Genomic DNA, 18,139 nt, shown 5'->3' with positions numbered 1-18,139 from the left:
AACTAAAATAAAAATCAAAATCCCAGCTTTCTGTTGAGAATCACTTTCAGCTTGTGAAAGAAAGAAAAGAATTGTTTTCTCTTCAATGCCTCTTGCCAAGAATGCACGTTCGGTGTCAGCCTGAAGGCAGCCAAGCATTTTACAGACCTGCAGGAATGAAGTAGGGGAAGGTTCAGGGAGTCTGAAGTTACTTCTGGAGTTTTTCTGATTAGCCTTTGCTTAGTAGGAGCTTGATAAAAAATAGAAGATCAAGAGACAGACCTTCTATAATAGACCTTTCCCCCAAATATGTGAAATCTAGAGAATCCATTTATGAATGAGGAAGAAACAACTCTAATACAAATTGAGTTGGGTTTTAGGATGTGGATATATAGGTAGATGTAAGTATAAATTGCCATTTGCAAAGCTCTTTATAGTATACAAGGCACTTTAACATACATTCTGTAAGTAAACAGGGAAGAAATGTGTTAAATTACCTCCAATTTATAGATGAGGAAACTAAGATTTAGAGAACTTAAGTACTTCCCTAAGATTGCATAGCTAGTCAGTAGTTGAGCCAAGACTTAGATTTTCTGTGTATTCTTTCGACAGTTCCCCATTGTTTTTATTCCCTTTAGTGATGAAAGAGAATATAAGTGCTGTACAGAAGAATACGTAGTTCAGAAAGTAGAAGTGTCAAGAAGACATCTGGGGCCTTCTGTAGAGAAATGGAAGTAGCCGTCAGTACACATACCCACAGGAAGTGGCCATTAGAAAAGGTTTGAAAGCTGGAGAACAGCATTAGAGAAGTGGGTAGCTGACAGGGCTGAGACACCTGAGCTTGTGGTAAGAATTTCTATGTGCTATTCTGTGAAGGCTGCTGAGGAAGACAGTCCAGACGAAGGTAGATGTCTTTAAAGGAGAATTGCCTGAAGTCAGTGAGGTGGTTAAAAAAAATTGGGGGAGATTCATATTGGTGATAAAGGAGGGAGTAACCTTGGGCATTTTTCATTACGTCTTTAGGGTGGAAAAAAACTTAAAAATTATAAAGTAGTGGTGGGGCGTGGTGGCTCACATCCGTAATACCAGCACTTTGGGAGGTCCAGGTGGGGCAGATTCCTTGAGCTCACTAGTTCAAGACCAGCCTGGCCAACATGGTGAAATCCTGCCTGTACAAAAAATACAAAAATTAGCCAAGTATGGTGGCGCTCGCCTGTAATCCCAACTACTCAGGAGGCTGAGGTGGGAGGATGGCTTGAGCCCAGGAGGCAGAGGTTGCAGTGAGCTGTGATCACGCCACTGCACTCCAGCCTGGGCGACAGAGCCAGACCCTGTCTTGGAAAAAAAAAAAAAAAAATGTTAAGTAGTTAAGAAAGAAGAAAAATAGGATGATGTTTTATAGACCTCTTGCTTTTTTATTCTAGAAGTTTCATACATGGTGCAGACATCATTTAGCCCAAGTTACCTGTGAATGTTGAGTTTGGGGATGATCGTTCTGTAATGGTACTAAATGGGGAAGTGAAGGGTGCCAGTGTGCTAATTGGGTAACAACTTAGCCAGGGATTGGATGGCCATTCTAGCAGAGTAATAGAGGAGAGAAAGGCCAGATGCAGTGGATCATGCCCATAATCCCAGCACTTTGGGAGGCCGAGGCGAGTGGATCACTTGAGGTCAGGAGTTCGAGACCAGCCTGACCAACATGGTGAAACCCCCATCTCTACTAAAAATACAAAAAAAAAAAAAAAAAAAATTGGCTGGGCATGGTGGCAGGCACCTGCAATCCCAGTTACTCCAGAAGCTAAGGCAGGAGAATCGCTTGAACCCAGGAGGCAGAGGTTGCAGTGAGCCGAGATTGCACCACTGCACTCCAGCCTGGGTGACAGAGCAAAACTCTATCTCAAAACAAACAAACAAACAACAACAACAAAAAATTAAAAAAAAAAAAAAAAAAAGAAGTGGAAGGAAAGCTGGGGCTTCTATCTTGCTTGGAACCAGTTTCATCCTTAAACAGAGTTGTGTGTTTGTAGTGATACCACACATAATACTTCGTAAAAATAATCACAGTATAATTTCCTTCTTTGTATTTTTCAGTTCAACAACAGTTTCACCTATGATCTCGACTTGATCTTTACAACAACTCTTTGTACTAATCAGGCAGGGCATTATTAGTGCTCTCAGACAGGTGAAGTAACCAAGGGCAGATAATGGTCCCTTGTTTTACAGATGAGGAAATTGAAATTCAGAGAAGTTATTTGCTCAACATTGCTCCACTAGTGTGTGGCAAGTTGGGATTCAAACCCAGATCTTCCGGCTCCTAGAAGTGGAAAATTTTTTACTATATTATGATGTATTATAGAAGGAGGTCAGTGGTTATGCCTTGCAGGGTGGGTTTGGGAAGTCTATGTCTCGGCTTTCCTGTATGGTGTCTTGCCATTGTAGTTACCTGATTCTCCCTGATGTCTGTCCCAGCTGGCCTGGTTTTGCACTCAGCCCTCTCCTGCTCTTTGAGCCTTTCCTCCTAATACCATCTTTGCACACAGCTCAATCTCTGTAAAACCCTGTCATGTATCCTCCTCGGTGTTGCCTGTGTCTGCCACTATCTCCTTCTCCCTCTAGGACCTGAGGAAGCCCTCTTAGAGACCTTGTGTTATTGTGCCTTGTTTTTAAAATTGCCCTTCTAGCCAACTGTCCCTGCTCTAATGATTCACCTTCAAACTGTGATTTCAAGTCTTTTGGATCTTCTTATGCCATGTGTTAGGCAGCCCCTGACATTCAGAGGAGCTCATAAATATAGGTATGCTATGGTAGTATATTCAGGACCAGTTCTTTTGCCTTCTTCTTACCCATATGCCTTTAATCAGCTTCTGCTCCTCTGGCAATATGGGCATAATTGGCATGTGTTTTCAGCAGAGCTCATTATAGAGATTTCCATTGCAGCAGGCAGTTTTGTACTAGCCCCTGTCTGACATTATTACCAAAGCTATTGCCGTTGTTTTGTCAGGTCTAACAAGTCCAGCAAGATCTGGCTGATTGAAGCATTCATTGAATTGGCCACTGGGCAAGGAGGCGGTTGCTTGGCAGTTCTTCTCTTCAGGGAGGTTTCATTTTTCAGTAGCAGTCTTACCTCTAAGGAGCCAGCAGTCCCCTTTAGAACTGGCTTTCCCAAAGTGTGTTACCCCACCCTTCCACCCAGTGGCTTCCAGTTGTTCTGAAAGCTGCTGGTCAACTGTGCCTTTAATGTTTCTAATGGCAGGAGTTAATAATGTGATGTTTAATAGAAAACATGTGTCATTCTATTGGCACACTAGAGAAGGCAGCTCTGGTCTCTCCATTAAACCAGCAAAGATTTTTATTTTTTAATGGTGATAAGTAGAAATAAGTAGATTGGATACCCACAGGCATCTTACTTTGAAGTCTTTTGTACCTTCTGCTTTTGAGCATACTGATGAAGGGAAACTTCCTAGCCTTGCATGTTTGCTTTTTGCTCCTTTCCAGAAGTCCTGGACAGAAGAGAGAGGAGATACGGAATACTAACTTGAAGCCGGGCGTGGTGGCTCATGCCTATAATCTCAGCACTTTGGGAGACTGAGTGGGTGGATCACCTGAGGTCAGGAGTTCCAGACAAGCCTGGGCTACCATGGCAAAACTCTGTCTTTTTTTTTTTTTTTTTTTTTTTTTTTTTTTTTTTTTGAGGCGGAGTCTCGCTCTGTCGCCCAGGCTGGAGTGCAGTGGCGCGATCTCGGCTCACTGCAAGCTCCGCCTCCCGGGTTCACGCCATTCTCCTGCCTCAGCCTCCCGAGTAGCTGGGACTACAGGCGCCCGCCACCGTGCCCGGCTAAGTTTTTGTACTTTTAGTAGAGACGGGGTTTCACCATGGTCTCGATCTCCTGACCTTGTGATCCGCCCGCCTCGGCCTCCCAAAGTGCTGGGATTACAGGCGTGAGCCACCGCGCCCGGCGCAAAACTCTGTCTTTACTAAAAATACAAAAATTAGCTGGGCATGGTGGCATGCACCTGTAATCCCAGCTACTTGGGAGGCTGAGGCAGGAGAATTGCTTGAACCCCAGAGATGGAAGTTGTAGTGAACCGAGATTGCGCCACTGCACTGCAACCTTCATTACAGAGTAAGACTCCATCTCAAAATAAATAAATAAATAAATAAATAAATAAATAAATAAATAAATAAAAATAAAAAAGGAATAGTAACTTGATTTATCAAGGAGATCTATTTGTAGTAAAGCAGGAGCCAGCATGCTGTGGCTCATGGCCAAATCCTGTCCACCTCCTCTTTTCGTAAATAATGTCTGTTTTCACAAATAACGTTTTATTGGCACATAAGCACACCTATTTGTTTATATATTGTCTGTGACTGCTTTTGCAATAAAATGGCAGAATTGAGTCATTGCAGTAGACACAGACTAGACCTCCGAGACTAAAACAGGCTGTGCAACATTAATTGGCTGTTGTTGGGTGGGGCAGGGCATTGAGTTCCTAAAGTGTTCCTTGGACCTTCTTGTTTGTGTCCAGCTTCTGCTGAGTTTGTGTAGAGAGGTATGCAGGGAAGTGGTTTTGGAAATGACCTGTTCCCGCATACGTAATGAAAGCTTAGAATGCAGGTTGTGCTATGAGGTATTTTCCTGTCTGAATGGGTAAAGTGTTCATCATCAGAGATGTATTCTTATTGCCTACCCTGGGGTCTGACACAGTCTCAGTTCTGATCTCAAGAAACTCTCATACGGGGGTTTTGCTTTTCCCAATGGGCATTCAGAAACACATTGGTTCACTAGTGCAGAAACAGTTCATCCTTTTTGACTGTCTGTCTTTGTGTATTTGGTCACGAACTCCTTTTTCCTCTTTCCCATTATAGATAGTTGATGGGATTTTTCACAAAGCCCTTGAATAGTTTGTATATGTTTGTTGATTTTGAACTTTGAACTGGTGTATATATAATACCAGCACTTTGGGAGGCCCAGGTGGGGCAGATTGCTTGAGTTCAGTAGTTTGAGACCAGCTAGGCCAACATGGTGAAATCCTGCCCTGTACAAGAAATACAAAAATTAGCATGGTGGTGCTCACCTGTAATTCCAGCTACTCTGGAGGCTGAGGTGGGAGGATGGCTTGAGCCCAGGAGGCAGAGGTTTCAGTGAACCATCTATGAAATATATATATATATATATATATATATATATATATATATATATATTTGAGACAGAGTCTTGCTCTGTCACCCAGGCTGGAGTGTAGTGGCATGATCTCAGCTCACTGCAACCTCCACCTCCCGAGTTCGAGCAATTCTCCTGCCTCAGCCTCCTGAGTAGCTGGGACTACAGGTGTTCGTCACTACACCTGGCTAAGTTTTGTATTTTTAATAGAGATGGGGTTTCACCATGTTGGCCAGGCTGATCTCAAACTCCCGGCCTCAGGTGATCCGCCTGCAGCGGCCTCCCAAAAAGTTGGGATTACAGGCATGGGACACCGTGCCCAGCCTTGAACTGGTATATTAAGTCCTAAAGTGTATTATACAATTGGGTAATATATAAGCAGTCTGAAGCTCCATGGGCAGAGAAACTCATGTTTTTTGATATGTTATTTGTCATAAGCTAACAGGGACCTTTTTCTCTCTTTGACAGATTTGGGAAGTTCTTTATTAAGGGGGCCAGACAGCAGTTCCCTTTATAGTTAATAATGATGTAATACACCAAGTAGTGAAGGCTACGGGACAGGAACCACAGAATTCACCACAGGGCATATTGCCCAGTCAAGCTTTCTCCAACTGGTCAGATAATATTTCACTGAGGTCTTAAGAGAAGAAATGCTATGAACAGGAGCAACTCTCTGCTTCCCTGATTCTTAATTCCTTCTAATTGATTGGTATGATCTTGTTATTTCAGGATGATTATTTTGGTATGATTTAATACAGATTTTAAAAGTGTGGCAGTTATAAGTTTCTATCTCATGTTATTCATGGTATCTTTTCTAAAATGGAGCAATCTGGCCTTCAAAATCTAGCTATAGAGAATAATCACAGGTCCCCATGTGTAAGTAGGGCAAAGAGAATCAGAATTATAGTGTTAGAAAGAGTCTTGAGAGGTCATGGAGTCAACTCCTCTGCTTTCTAGCCACCTAAATCAGCCAAGACAGATGTGGCTGGAGAAAGAATGGAATTAGATTGTTGCCTTGTAGATGTCTTCCATCTTTAACTCTGCCTTTTGAGAGCAGTAGAAACTAGTTTGTTAGGGGAAATGCTAACTTTTGGACTTCAGGGCTTTAATTAAGTCTTCTTTTTAATCTTATGCACCTAAAGAACATTTGGGACTGAAGTGGTTAAAGACATAGGCTTGGTTGAAGTTAGGTTACTGAGCTTAGGTTTCAGCACATTCTCTATCTAGGAAATTGAACTCATCAGCAAGTAATGGTAATGGGAAGGCTTAGCACAACGGCATCTAGTTGCCAGAATTACCATTGACTTGGGAGGCACACAGATCTGGGTTTGAATTCCCTATTTACTATCTGGGTGGCATTTGAACAAGTTATGAACTTCTTAAAGTTTCAGTTTCCTCAATTATAAATGGAGACAGTAAATACCAACCTTGGCTATAGATTGTATACATGAAATAACATATTTGAAAGTAATATACTCTTAATAAATGTTAGTCTCTACTGTTTAAGTATGTATTTTAAAAAACATGCTTATGACAATGCTTGTGCCATAAACAAACTTAAATTGTGGTAATTAATAACTTAGTTGGAGTTTGGATATGGCTTATTTCTTGAAAATTCAAGAATACACTTCACAAAGAGAAGAGAAAAAGAATATGAGTGCATGTTTCTCACGTTCACACAGCCTTGCAGATATTCTAATGACAGTAAAGTAGGGACTGATCAGAAAGCCTTCTGGAATAGCATATAACAGCAGCCACACTCACCAATAAGGTATTGGTGTGCCTGATCCTCTTCTCCTTTTCAGTAATAACCATTTGAGAAAGATTAGCATTGTTATTTATAGCGCTCTTGGGTCTGATGTTGTATCATTGTGGTTCTACTGGCACTGAGAAAGGGAACAATCTTGAGTTCTGGTCAACGTGCCTAACATAGCGCCTGGCCCTTAGTAGTCTCTAAGTATTTTATTTGAATGAATTCATAAGACCCTATTTTACAGGAGATAAATTGAGACAGAACAGTTAAGTGGCTCATCTAAGGATTAAGAGAGACAGTGTTCTTGTCAATAATGGGACCTGGTCTACTGCCTTGGTTCTTAACGCATACTCTTCCCTTTTCAGGCTGTCTTATCTCATGAATATTGTGTAACATACTGTAAAGAGACTTCCTTCCCCCTTATGAGCTGGTGATTTGCTTGTACCTAAATTAAGAGAGTAGGCTAAAGATGCAATGAGAGTGCCTTATGGCCTTTCATAGTATAATGTTTTCTCTAGGATTTCTTTCATTTTGTTTGTTTGTCTGTTGTTTTTTGTAGAGATGGGGTCTCATTATATTGCTCAGGCTAGTCTTGAACTCCTGGGCTCAAGTGATCCTCCTGCCTTGGCTTCCCAAAGTGCTGGGATTACAGGTATGAGCCACTGCACCTGCCCTATCTAGGATTTCTTAGTTGTTGGAAATGCAACAGATAGGGAGAACCCCTTTTTTGCATGTTTTGTCTGAGCTGAGGTTGAACAAAGGGGCCTGGGTGGGTGTGTGGGGAAGGATAGGTGGTTACAGCATGGATTTTATAGGCAGATGGTGTTGGCTTGGAAGAAAATCACAGTAACAGTAACATGTGGGTGTGGGTGTAGAGGGATATCTTCTTTTCCAGCACCATATCTTTGAATCTGCCCACATTCCCCTGAGAATTGGCTTTGATTACCTTGATGTTGGTTATTCTGATAGACAAAGCTGCAGGGCAGGGCTAATGTACATTAACGGAGATGTGTATAGAAATTATCTCACAGAATATACAGACATCCTCTGTCTCTAGAAAGTTGGCCTCTTTTTGAACTTCTCACTATGTGTTAGTTGTTACAGAAGTAATTTAGAAACCCCAGAAGAAATATATAAACAGGGTCTGTTGCATACTGGGCCTGAACAAGCTGGAGAGGAATAATTTCACGTTTGATGGCAGGCTATTTTACTTGTTTGCCTTTCTTCTCCCTTTGCTTCCTGCCTCGCTTTGAGTCACTGCAGAAACCTTTTGTGATTGTAGGGAGCCTTGGCCAATGTGGGAATGGGACCCAGGAATTCGAATTTCTCATCTGACATCTGGAGTACGTTCAGAATGCTTCTGAAACTGATATAAATGAAGAAATACTCTAAAAGATTACTATTGAACAACAAAATAAAAACTTTCACATGAAAAACTGTATTTAGTTATATTCTTCCCTTTTCAGGCCCCAAGTATATAGCTGAGATGGGCCTAGTGTCTTTCTTTTTATGTACCATTTTAGGCAAGTTCTTCTCAGTTTATAAATAGACTTCTCATTCTTAACCCTTCTTATGTGGGCAGGAAAAAGGGTTTGTTTAATAGAGTCTGATGAATAATTTTTAATTGTTTTGAATTGTGACAAAATATACATAACATGATGGTACCATCTTAATCATTTTTAAGTCTTTGGTTCAGTGGGATTAAGTACATTCATATTGTTGTATAACCATCACCACCACCCATCTCCAGAACTCTTATCATCTTGTAAAATTAAAACTATACACATTAAACTTTAACTCCCCATTCCCAGCTGCCCTCAGCCTCTGGCAACCATTGTTTTACTTTTTGTCTCTATGAATTTGACTACTCTATAAGTGGAAGTACCTCATGTAAAGGAAAGTATACAGTTTTTGGCCAACCTGTTGTGACTGGTTTATTTCACTTAGCATAATGTTCTTAAGGTTCATCTGAAGGAAACCAAAATATTTCACCTGAAAATATACTTCTTTGTCATATTTTAAGATGACTGTTCAGAGCACCAGTAAACAGAAGTAGCCCTGCAAAGCTGTCTTTTTGGAGACATTTGCAGCTGTAGGGAAAATCTGCACTGATGTAGCCAGGTTTTCTCTGAGGCCCTCCCTTGTCCAGATCTAGGAAAGATTAACTGAGAGTATGACACCTATAAAGGTCTGATTAAACATTCACCATCTATTCTCTCTGAGGGCTGCTGCCTGTGAAGTTTTATCTATATAACAAGACCACTTCTGCTAGCCAAGCCTCCTCTTCTCCCCCTCCCAAAACCTGTTCTGCCACCATAATCTGATTTTCCACCATAACCTGTTTTTGGCCATGCCTCGAGGGAGCTTCCGTTCTTTCTGTAACCTCAAGATGGTATAGAAGCATCAACCCTATACAAACTCTGGAAGAAAATCTCGGAAAATACCATTCTGGACATAGAAACATAGATTTCATAACAAAGACACCAAAAGCAACTGCAATAAAACAAAAAATTGACAAATGGGACCTAATTAAGCTAAAGAACTTCTGTGCAGCAAATAAAACTATCAACACAGCAAACAGACCAGCTACAGAATGGGAGAAGATATTTGCAAAGTACTCATCCAACAAAGGTCTGATATCCAGCATGTATAAGGAAGTTAAACAAATTAACAGCAAGAAACAAACAACCTCATTAATAAGTGCATAAAGGATATGAACTGACAGTTTTCAAAAGAAGACATATGTGGGGCCAACAAGCATATGAAAAAATGTTCAGCATCACTAATTGTTACAGAAATGTAAACCAAAACCACGATGAGATACCATCTCACCCCAGTCAGAATGGCTATTATTAAAAAGTCAAAAGATTACAGATGCTGGCAAGGTTGTGGAGAAAAGGGATCACTTATACAGTAGTTCAGCCACTTTGGAAAGCAGTTTGGAGATTTCTCAAAGAACTTAAAACAGAACTCCCACCATTCAACCCAGCAATCCCATTATTGGGAAATTATTAGGGTGAGAGTTGAAAAACTACCTATTATAGTATGCTTATTACTTGGGTGACAAAATAATCTGTGCACTAAACCCCTGTGACATGCCATTTAACTATTTTATAAACCTGCACATATATGCCTGAACCTAAAATAAAAGTTAAAAAATAAAATAAAATGAAAGCACCAGCTACCTTGCCTTTCTTTGAGTTCTTATATTTTGTATGATTCCTGTGCACATTAATAAATTATGCCTTTTCTCCTATTAATTTGCCTTTGTCCGTTGATTTGTCAGAGAACCAGCAAGGATAGAGGGACGTTTCCCTTAGCCCTGACACATGCATCTTGTAACGTGTCAGAATTTCATTTCTTTTTATGGCTGAAATAATATTACATTTTGTTTATCCATTCACTTATTGATGGACACTTAGGTTGCTTCCACCTTTTGGCTATTGTGAACAATGCTGCTATGAATATGAGTGTACAAATACCTCTTTGAGACCTTGCTTTCAACTCTTTTGGGTGTATACCCTGCTGTGGTCCGAATGTATATCCCCAAATATGTGTATTGGAAACTTAATCCCCAATGCAACAGTACTAGGAAGTGTAGCCTTTTGGGAGATGTTTAGTAATGAGGCCCCTGTTCTTATCAATGAATTAATACCCTTATAGAACAGTTTGATGGAAGAAGTTTGTTCCTCCACTTTTTTTTTTTTTTTTTTTTTGAGATGAAGTCTCACTGTGTCATCCAGGGTGGAGTGCAGTGGCGCTATCTTGGCTCACTGCAACCTCCGTCTCCTGGGTTCAAGCGATTCTCCTGTCGTAGTCTCCTGAGTAGCTGGGATTACAGGCGTGAACCACTGCACTGGCCTTTTTGTTTTTTGGTTTTTGCTCTTCGGCTTTCTGCCATGTGAGAACATGGCATTCCTCCCCTATGGAGGCAGTGCCATCTTGGAAGCAGAGCCTGGACCATCACCCAGACACCTAATTTGCCGGCACCTTGGTCTTATATTTCCCAGCCTCCAGAGCTGCTAGAAACAAATTTCTGTTCTTTATAAATTACTCAGTCTGTGGTAATTTGTTATAGCATCAGAAATGGACTGAGATATACCCAATAGTGTAATTGCTGTATCATATAGTAATTCTATTTTTAATTTTTTGAAGAACTTGATAATTTTAAAGTTTTCTTCAGGATCCATAATATTTGCATGAACTGACTCATAAAAATGTTGGATTTGCTACTTTGATTCAAACCCATGATTCATTCGGCCAGGGGTTTTGTTTTGGACAGTGGCATTAGGAGATAGTTGATGAGAAGAATGATATTACTTCACACAGTGATTAGATACCCTAGAAGTCCGAATTTCTCTATGTCTTGACCTCATATTAATTTTTCTAACTCCTTCTTAAACCTGTTTATAACTCTAACCCACATAAAGGAGTTTCCTAAGTCTACTCATGAAAATATGACATTCTTTGATTTGTCCTAGAAATGATTCTTTGAAACTTCAAGAGGAAGTTCCCAGTTCTGGTTTTTTAGACTTGCTTAAAAAAGAAAAGTGTATTCACATATCCTTACCTTGTGTGATTTTAACGATTTGTATTTTCAGCCCTCAGCCCTCAGCCCTCATTCCTCATCTTTGCATACAAAAGAATTGTATTTTTTTCTGTTAACAACCTCACTTAAAAGCACACCCCTTGCTTGGTGAGTTTCTTGTCCTCTTTCTGGATCATCTCTAGCTGTCTTATGAAATTCTGAACATTGTCCTCAGCATTCTTGGGCATTGCTGAAGCCTGTAAAAGAGATTTTGGTCTGCAAAGTTGATAATCCCCTGCCTAGTGATAATCACCTTGTTGTTGGGCCTGGGTTTTTTGGAAACACTTCACAACTCCTCCTATCCAGGACTGTAGTCAATAAAATGTTCTCCAGAGATATGGTACTGACAGAGATGCTCCCGTGTGTTCATGAGAGTCAGTGTGGCCCAGCAGAAAGCACTGGCCTAGGGTTTATAGAATTAGGATTCTAGCCTTAAATCTTTGCTAACCATGTAATGTTAGGTACAGTTCACCTTTTGGTGCCTCAGTTTCCTTATATGTGAAATGGGATCAAGAACACCTACCCTGTTCCCCTCACAAGATTATTCTGAGAATCAAGTGAGATCATGGAAATGAAAGTTCTTTCTTATTTAAGTGCTGTATGCCTAGAGGAAATGTTGATTGAGACTTAAAGACTATAGGATGTCTCAAGTAATTTTGCTTTTGTGGCTTAATTTTTTAATTTATAAGCCCATGGATTAGTTGCTAATTATTATTATTATATTTTTTTGAGGCAGAGTCTCGCTCTGTTTCCCAGGCTGGAGTGCAGTAGCATAATCTTGGCTCACTGCAGCCTCCGCTTCCCGGGTTCAAGTGATTCTCCTGCCTCAGCCTTCCAAGTAGCTAGGATTGCAGGCACACACCACCATGCCTGACCAATTTTTTGTATTTTTAGTGGAGACAAGGTTCGCCATGTTGGCCAGGCTGGTCTCGAATTCCTTGCCTCAAGTCATCCGCCCGCCTCGGCCTCCCGAAGTGCTGGGATTACAGGCATGAGCCACTGTGCCTGGCCCAGTTGCTAAGTAGAATAAGTGATTTAACATGCACATCAATTAGAATCTTGTCACTGCTATTACCTCATTATATGAATACTACTGGACATTTGAAGGTCAGTTTTCTAATAATATCAATATCCAGAATAAAGCTAGGAGTCTAGAGACTTGCCTTTCCAAAAAATGTCTCTAAATAGCTACAGTGGTTTTCGCTGTGCACTCTTCCGTAGGAGAGAAGGTTGTCCTGATTTTATTGGCTCTTCATTTAAATTCTGATGTGGTTTCTACCCCTTAGAAATTTAGAAGCAGAATATAGGGATTTGGAGGTGAAGTGAGGAGGAGTATAGCACCAGAACTTTGATATGAAAAAGAAGTGAGAATGGAATTGAATTGAAGTGTGTGTATGTATTGGGGGAGCCTGAAAATATTGGGGAAAACAGATGTAAGGCCTATAAAGCATTGTGCTTTGTGTCTATTTTATGTAGAGTTCAATAGTCCTACATACTGAACATTCTTTGAGTATGTGACAGCCTCAGATTGACTGATGTTGTCACAATGATGAAGTGGAGTCATCCCCAAACCATTTAAGAAAGCAGAAAGCTGGGCATGATGGCATATGCCTGTAGTCCTAGCTGCTCAAGAGGCTGAGGCAAGAGGGTTGCTACGCCCAGGAGCTCGAGTCCAGCCTGGGTTGTATAGCGAGACCCTGTCTCTAAAGAACAACAACAACAACAACAAAAAGAATGCAGAAAATTAAATGTTAGCTTAGCTTTCCATTAAAATGGTTAAATTACAGAAGTTCTCCATGTTTGAAGGGATAAACTTTATTTAAATTGAAAACTTTTTGTAATGGATTATTATCGGGTAATGCTGAATAAACAGAACAGTATTGTATTGATATTTTGACCATTATATTACAAAGGTATTTTTGTTATTTTCCCCAGTTGGGTAATTTTGTATTGTTATACCTAATTTATAGTAGAGGACATTGACAAGGTATGGTTATACCAAATTTGTGGCATCATTTGGGGATAAATACATGGTTCTTATTTATTCTGATATGTTACCATCCTATAAATTGTATAGGGTTTTCCTATAGGCATTGTTTCATTTTACCTCCATAATGATCCATTGAGGTACATATTGATGCCCCCATTTTACAGATGGGAATACTGAGGCTTAAGATAGGATCAACATATTCGTAAAAGTGATAGAGCAATGGATTTAAATGTTGGTCTTTTGACTCTAAAGCTGTTGTTTTTTCTAGGTCTTCCACGTAGGTATCATCATGCCTTGTGTTTTGGAACAATTCTGTAAAAAAAGAACATATAGGCATTATCCCTATTTTACTATATGAGCAAATTGAGCTGAAAGATACCAAGTGAGCTGCCCAATGGATACATGATGGCTAGAACCCAGGTCTGTCAATTTCTGGACCATTAACTACTTTATTTTATTTTATGTATGTATTATTTATTTATTTTGAGATGGAGTTTTGTTCTTGTTGCCCAAGCTGGAGTGCAGTGGCATGATCTGGGCTCACTGCAACCTCCGCCTCCCAGGTTCAAGTGATTCTCCTGCCTCAGCCTCCTGAGTAGATGAGATTACGGGTGCACGCCACTATGCCTGGCTAATTGTTGTATTTTTAGTAGAGACAGGGTTTCACCATGTTGGTCAGGATGGTCTTGAACTCCTGACCTCAGGTGATTCACCCGCCTTGGCCTCCCAAAGTGCTGGGATTACAGGCGTGAGCCACCATACTTGGTCCAAGTATCTATTTTAGCAACCATTTTATTTTGAAATAATTTCAAAGTTACAGGGAAGTTACAAAAATAGTACAAAGAACCTCAGTCAGATTCACTGATTTTTTAAAAATATTTTGCTATATTTGTCTTATTCTGTCTCTGATTATTTACATATTATTTTTTCTGGATCATTTTAGATTAAGTTGCATATATTATGACCCTTTCCCTTAAATCCTTCAGCATGTATTTCCCAAGAATAAGGATCGTTATTACATGTGCATAGTACAACTATTAATGTCAGGAAATTTTATTTTTTATTTTTTCATTTTTGGAGATGGAGTCTTACTCTCTCACCCAGGCTGAAGTGCAGTGGTGCAATCTTGGCTCACTGCAACCTTCACCTCCCGGGTTCAAGTGATTCTCTTGCCTCAGCCTCCCGAGTAGCTGGGATTATAGGTGCCCGCCACTATGCCCAGCTAATTTTTGTATTTTTAGTAGAAATGGGGTTCCACCATGTTGGCCAGGCTGGTCTCGAACTCCTGACCTCAGGTGATCCGCCCGCCTCGGCCTCCCAGAGTGCTGGGATGACAGGCGTGAGCCACAGTGCCTGGCCTTAAAGTCAGGACATTTAACACTGATATAATACTATTATCTAATCTAAAGTCTATATTAAAATTTAACTAATTGTCCCAATAATGTCCTTTTTGTCCCAATAATATCTGTTTTATTTTCTGACCCAGGAAACAAGTCCAGGATTATGAGTTGCATTTAGTTATCACTGGAGTATTGCCTTTCTTTTTTTTTTTAAAGACAGATTCTTGCTCTGTCACCCGGGCTGGAGTGCAGTGGCGTGATCTCAGCTTACTGCAGCCTCTGCCTCCTGAGTTCAAGTGATTCTTGTGCGTCAGCCTCCTGAATAGCTTACTAGATTACAGGCATGTGCCACCACGCCTGGTTATTTTTTTGTATTTTAGTAGAGACCGGGTTTTCACCATGTTGGCCAGGCTGGTCTTGAGGGGCCTCAAGTGATCCACCTGCCCTAGCCTCCCTAAGTGCTGGGATTATAGGTGTGAGCCACTGCGCCCAGCCTCATTGCCCTTTATATAATATCTTGTTGCTTCTCTTAGCCCATTATGTCCCAAAAGTTTAGAAAACATTTCTTGGATGAAAGATGTGCATAAAATAAATTAGAGGTTAAAAAATGGGAATGTGGACCCTCTCCTTTTCAGTCATCTCAGGTTGCTTGCAGTTTTTTGCGAAAACTCATCTACCACTTAGACTGATAGAGATCACTTATTCCACAGCAGTTTCTGCTTCCAACAGAGTGGGGATTTGGGCCCCTCCAAGCTTTTCTGCTGACATCTAGGAAATCCCAGGTGTACACAGGTCTGATCTGAGCTGTAATGCAGGAGGGTGGCTGTGCCAAGCTAGGGAACACAGACAATCACCCCAAAGACTATAATGGGCCAGGCATGGTAGCTTATATCTATAATCACAACACATTGGGAGGCCAAGGCAGGAGGATCACTTGAGCCCAGTAGTTCGAGACCAGCCTGGGCAACATAGTGAGACTTCGACTCTAAAAAATTTATTTTAAATTAACCAGGTGGTGTCATGTGCTTGTATAGGAGGCTGAGGCAGGAGGATCACTTGAACCTAGGTGTTTGAAGCTATAGTGAGCTATAATCACACCACTTCATTCCAGCCTGGGCAACAGAGTGAGACCCTGTCTCAAACAAACAAACAAACAGACTGTAATGAGCGGACTAGGGGAATAGATGGAAGAGCAAATGCTGTACCTGATGTAAGACATTATTATTTCAAATGTGCATCACTTTTATGATAAGGTTTGCATCACATACCAAATCTTTTTTAAAAAATTGTGGTGAAAAAACACATAACATTAAATTTACCACCTGAACCATTTTTAAATGCACAGTTCAGTAGTGTTAAGTAGATTTACATTGTTGTGCAACAGATCACTAGCGTGTTTTCATCTTGCAGCACTGAAACTCTATACCCACTAAATGCTAATTGCTAATTCCCCACCACCCCCCAGTCTTGGCAACTACCTTTCTACTCTCTTTTTCTGTGATTTTGACAACTTTTGTTACTTCATATTGGTGGAATCATACAGTATTTGTCTTTTGTGACTGGCTTATTTTGCTTGACATTCTCACAGTTCTTTCATGTAGCATATGTCAGAACTTCTTTTCTTTCTTTTTTTGGTTTATTCTTTTTTAAGTTTCTATTCTCCCACCTGAGTGTGTCAGAATTTCATTCCTTTTTAAGACTGCATAATTATTCCTTTGTATGTATATGCCACATTTTGTTTATCCTTTCACCCATCAATGAACATTTGGGTTGTTTCCAACTCTTGACTATTGTGAATAATCCTGCAATGTACGTCAGTGTGCAAATACACCTTTGAGATCCTGCTTTGAATTCCTCTGGGTATGTATCCAGAAGTGGGATTGCTGGATTATATGATAGTTCTATTTAAAAGTTTTGGCTGGGCGCAGTGGCTTACACCTGTAATCCCAGCACTTTGGGAGGCCGAGGTGGGCGGATCGTGAGGTCAAGAGATCAAGACTATGCTGGCCAACATGGTGAAACCCCATCTCCACTAAAAATACAAAAATTAGCTGGGCATGGTGGTGCATGCATCTAATCCCAGCTACTCGGGAGGCTGAGGCAGGAGAATCGCTTGAACCAGGGAGGCGTAGGTCGCAGTGACCTGAGATCATGCCACAGCACTCCAGCCTGACGACAGAGTGAGACTCTGTCTCAAAAAAAAAAGAAAAAAGTTTTTAGGAGCCACCATACTGTTTTCTATAATGGCTGCACCATTTTGGCATCCCATACCAATTCTTTGAAATAGGTAGAGTTGTTATCATTAAGCCTATTGTGCAGATAAAGAAGCTGAATGACTTACATATATACAAAGTTACGCAGTGGTAACGTAAAACTGAGACTTCAACTCAGGTCTCCTGACTCTGCATTCAGCATCTCGTTTCCTTTTATCTTACGCTTCTGCTTGTGCTACCCCTCTGGAGCTCCTCAGAAATGATTGTGGCACTTCACTTTTAGCATTTTTCTGAGTCTAGATGGTACAACTGTTTCCTTTGCTCAAGAAATGCCCTCCCCATCAAGCAGTGCATCTCGTGCAGTACCTGAGTTCAGAATGTTGCCTCTGTTTAGAGTCACCATTGCCCTTTTGCCTTGTTCTCTTGAACCCAGGATCGTACACAAGGCACATTGAGAAAGCAGCCAATTGGCACGGCCCTGTGAGTCTCTACAGCAGTAGATCTGTGATAGGGACGTTTATTTTTTAAAGTCAAAAGGCACAATTGCTCTTTGATTTAGTTGCTGAACACTGATCCCCTGCTTAGATTTCTGCAAATTGAAAGCAGCTATCATTTCAACATCAACACCTTCAAAAAGAAAGCACGCTTGCACATGCTCAAAAAATTGCTGATCTGTAGGGAAGAGTAGCAATTCCAAAAAAGAAGGGATATGATTTTTATCTTTCAGTTATAATAAATACTACCCTTCTCTCTAGGAATGCTTCCTGCCAGGAGTTTTGTCTCCTCTCTGAGTTTAAACTTATTTGCTGCCTTTTTCCCTTCCTAGAGATCATCTCAATATTCTATTCCATTTAAAGGCATTTGACACTGGCTCTGCATCTGGGCTGGAAGGCTATTGGTATGAAAGCTTCCAAGACAAACTCCCGAAACTGTAGATTCCTGAATCAAGTGTCTTGCTGGAGTCTGTAGACTTGAAACATTTGGCAGCTGTGCTGCTTTTCCTATTTAAACACAGGGACATTTGGCAGCTAGGACTGTATCTTAATTCTCCATCTTTGGCTTTACTTTCTTCATCATCTTCCCACCTCACCCATTTGTGATTTGTGCAGTGTTG

At 40.7% G+C, this 18,139-nt stretch overlaps 1 protein-coding gene across 1 annotated transcript in view; it reads left to right on the top strand.

The window, feature by feature from the left end:
* OPHN1 (oligophrenin 1) overlaps positions 1-18,139 on the top strand; it is a 407,359-nt gene that overhangs the window by 1,431 nt on the left and 387,789 nt on the right. The window lies entirely within an intron of this gene.

This window comes from Rhinopithecus roxellana, chromosome 7, assembly GCF_007565055.1.
Source record: "Rhinopithecus roxellana isolate Shanxi Qingling chromosome 7, ASM756505v1, whole genome shotgun sequence".
In the NCBI taxonomy this organism is placed as follows: domain Eukaryota; kingdom Metazoa; phylum Chordata; class Mammalia; order Primates; family Cercopithecidae; genus Rhinopithecus; species Rhinopithecus roxellana.
Note: the sequence above shows the minus strand (reverse complement) of the source record. Positions and strands in the feature narration are given on the sequence as shown.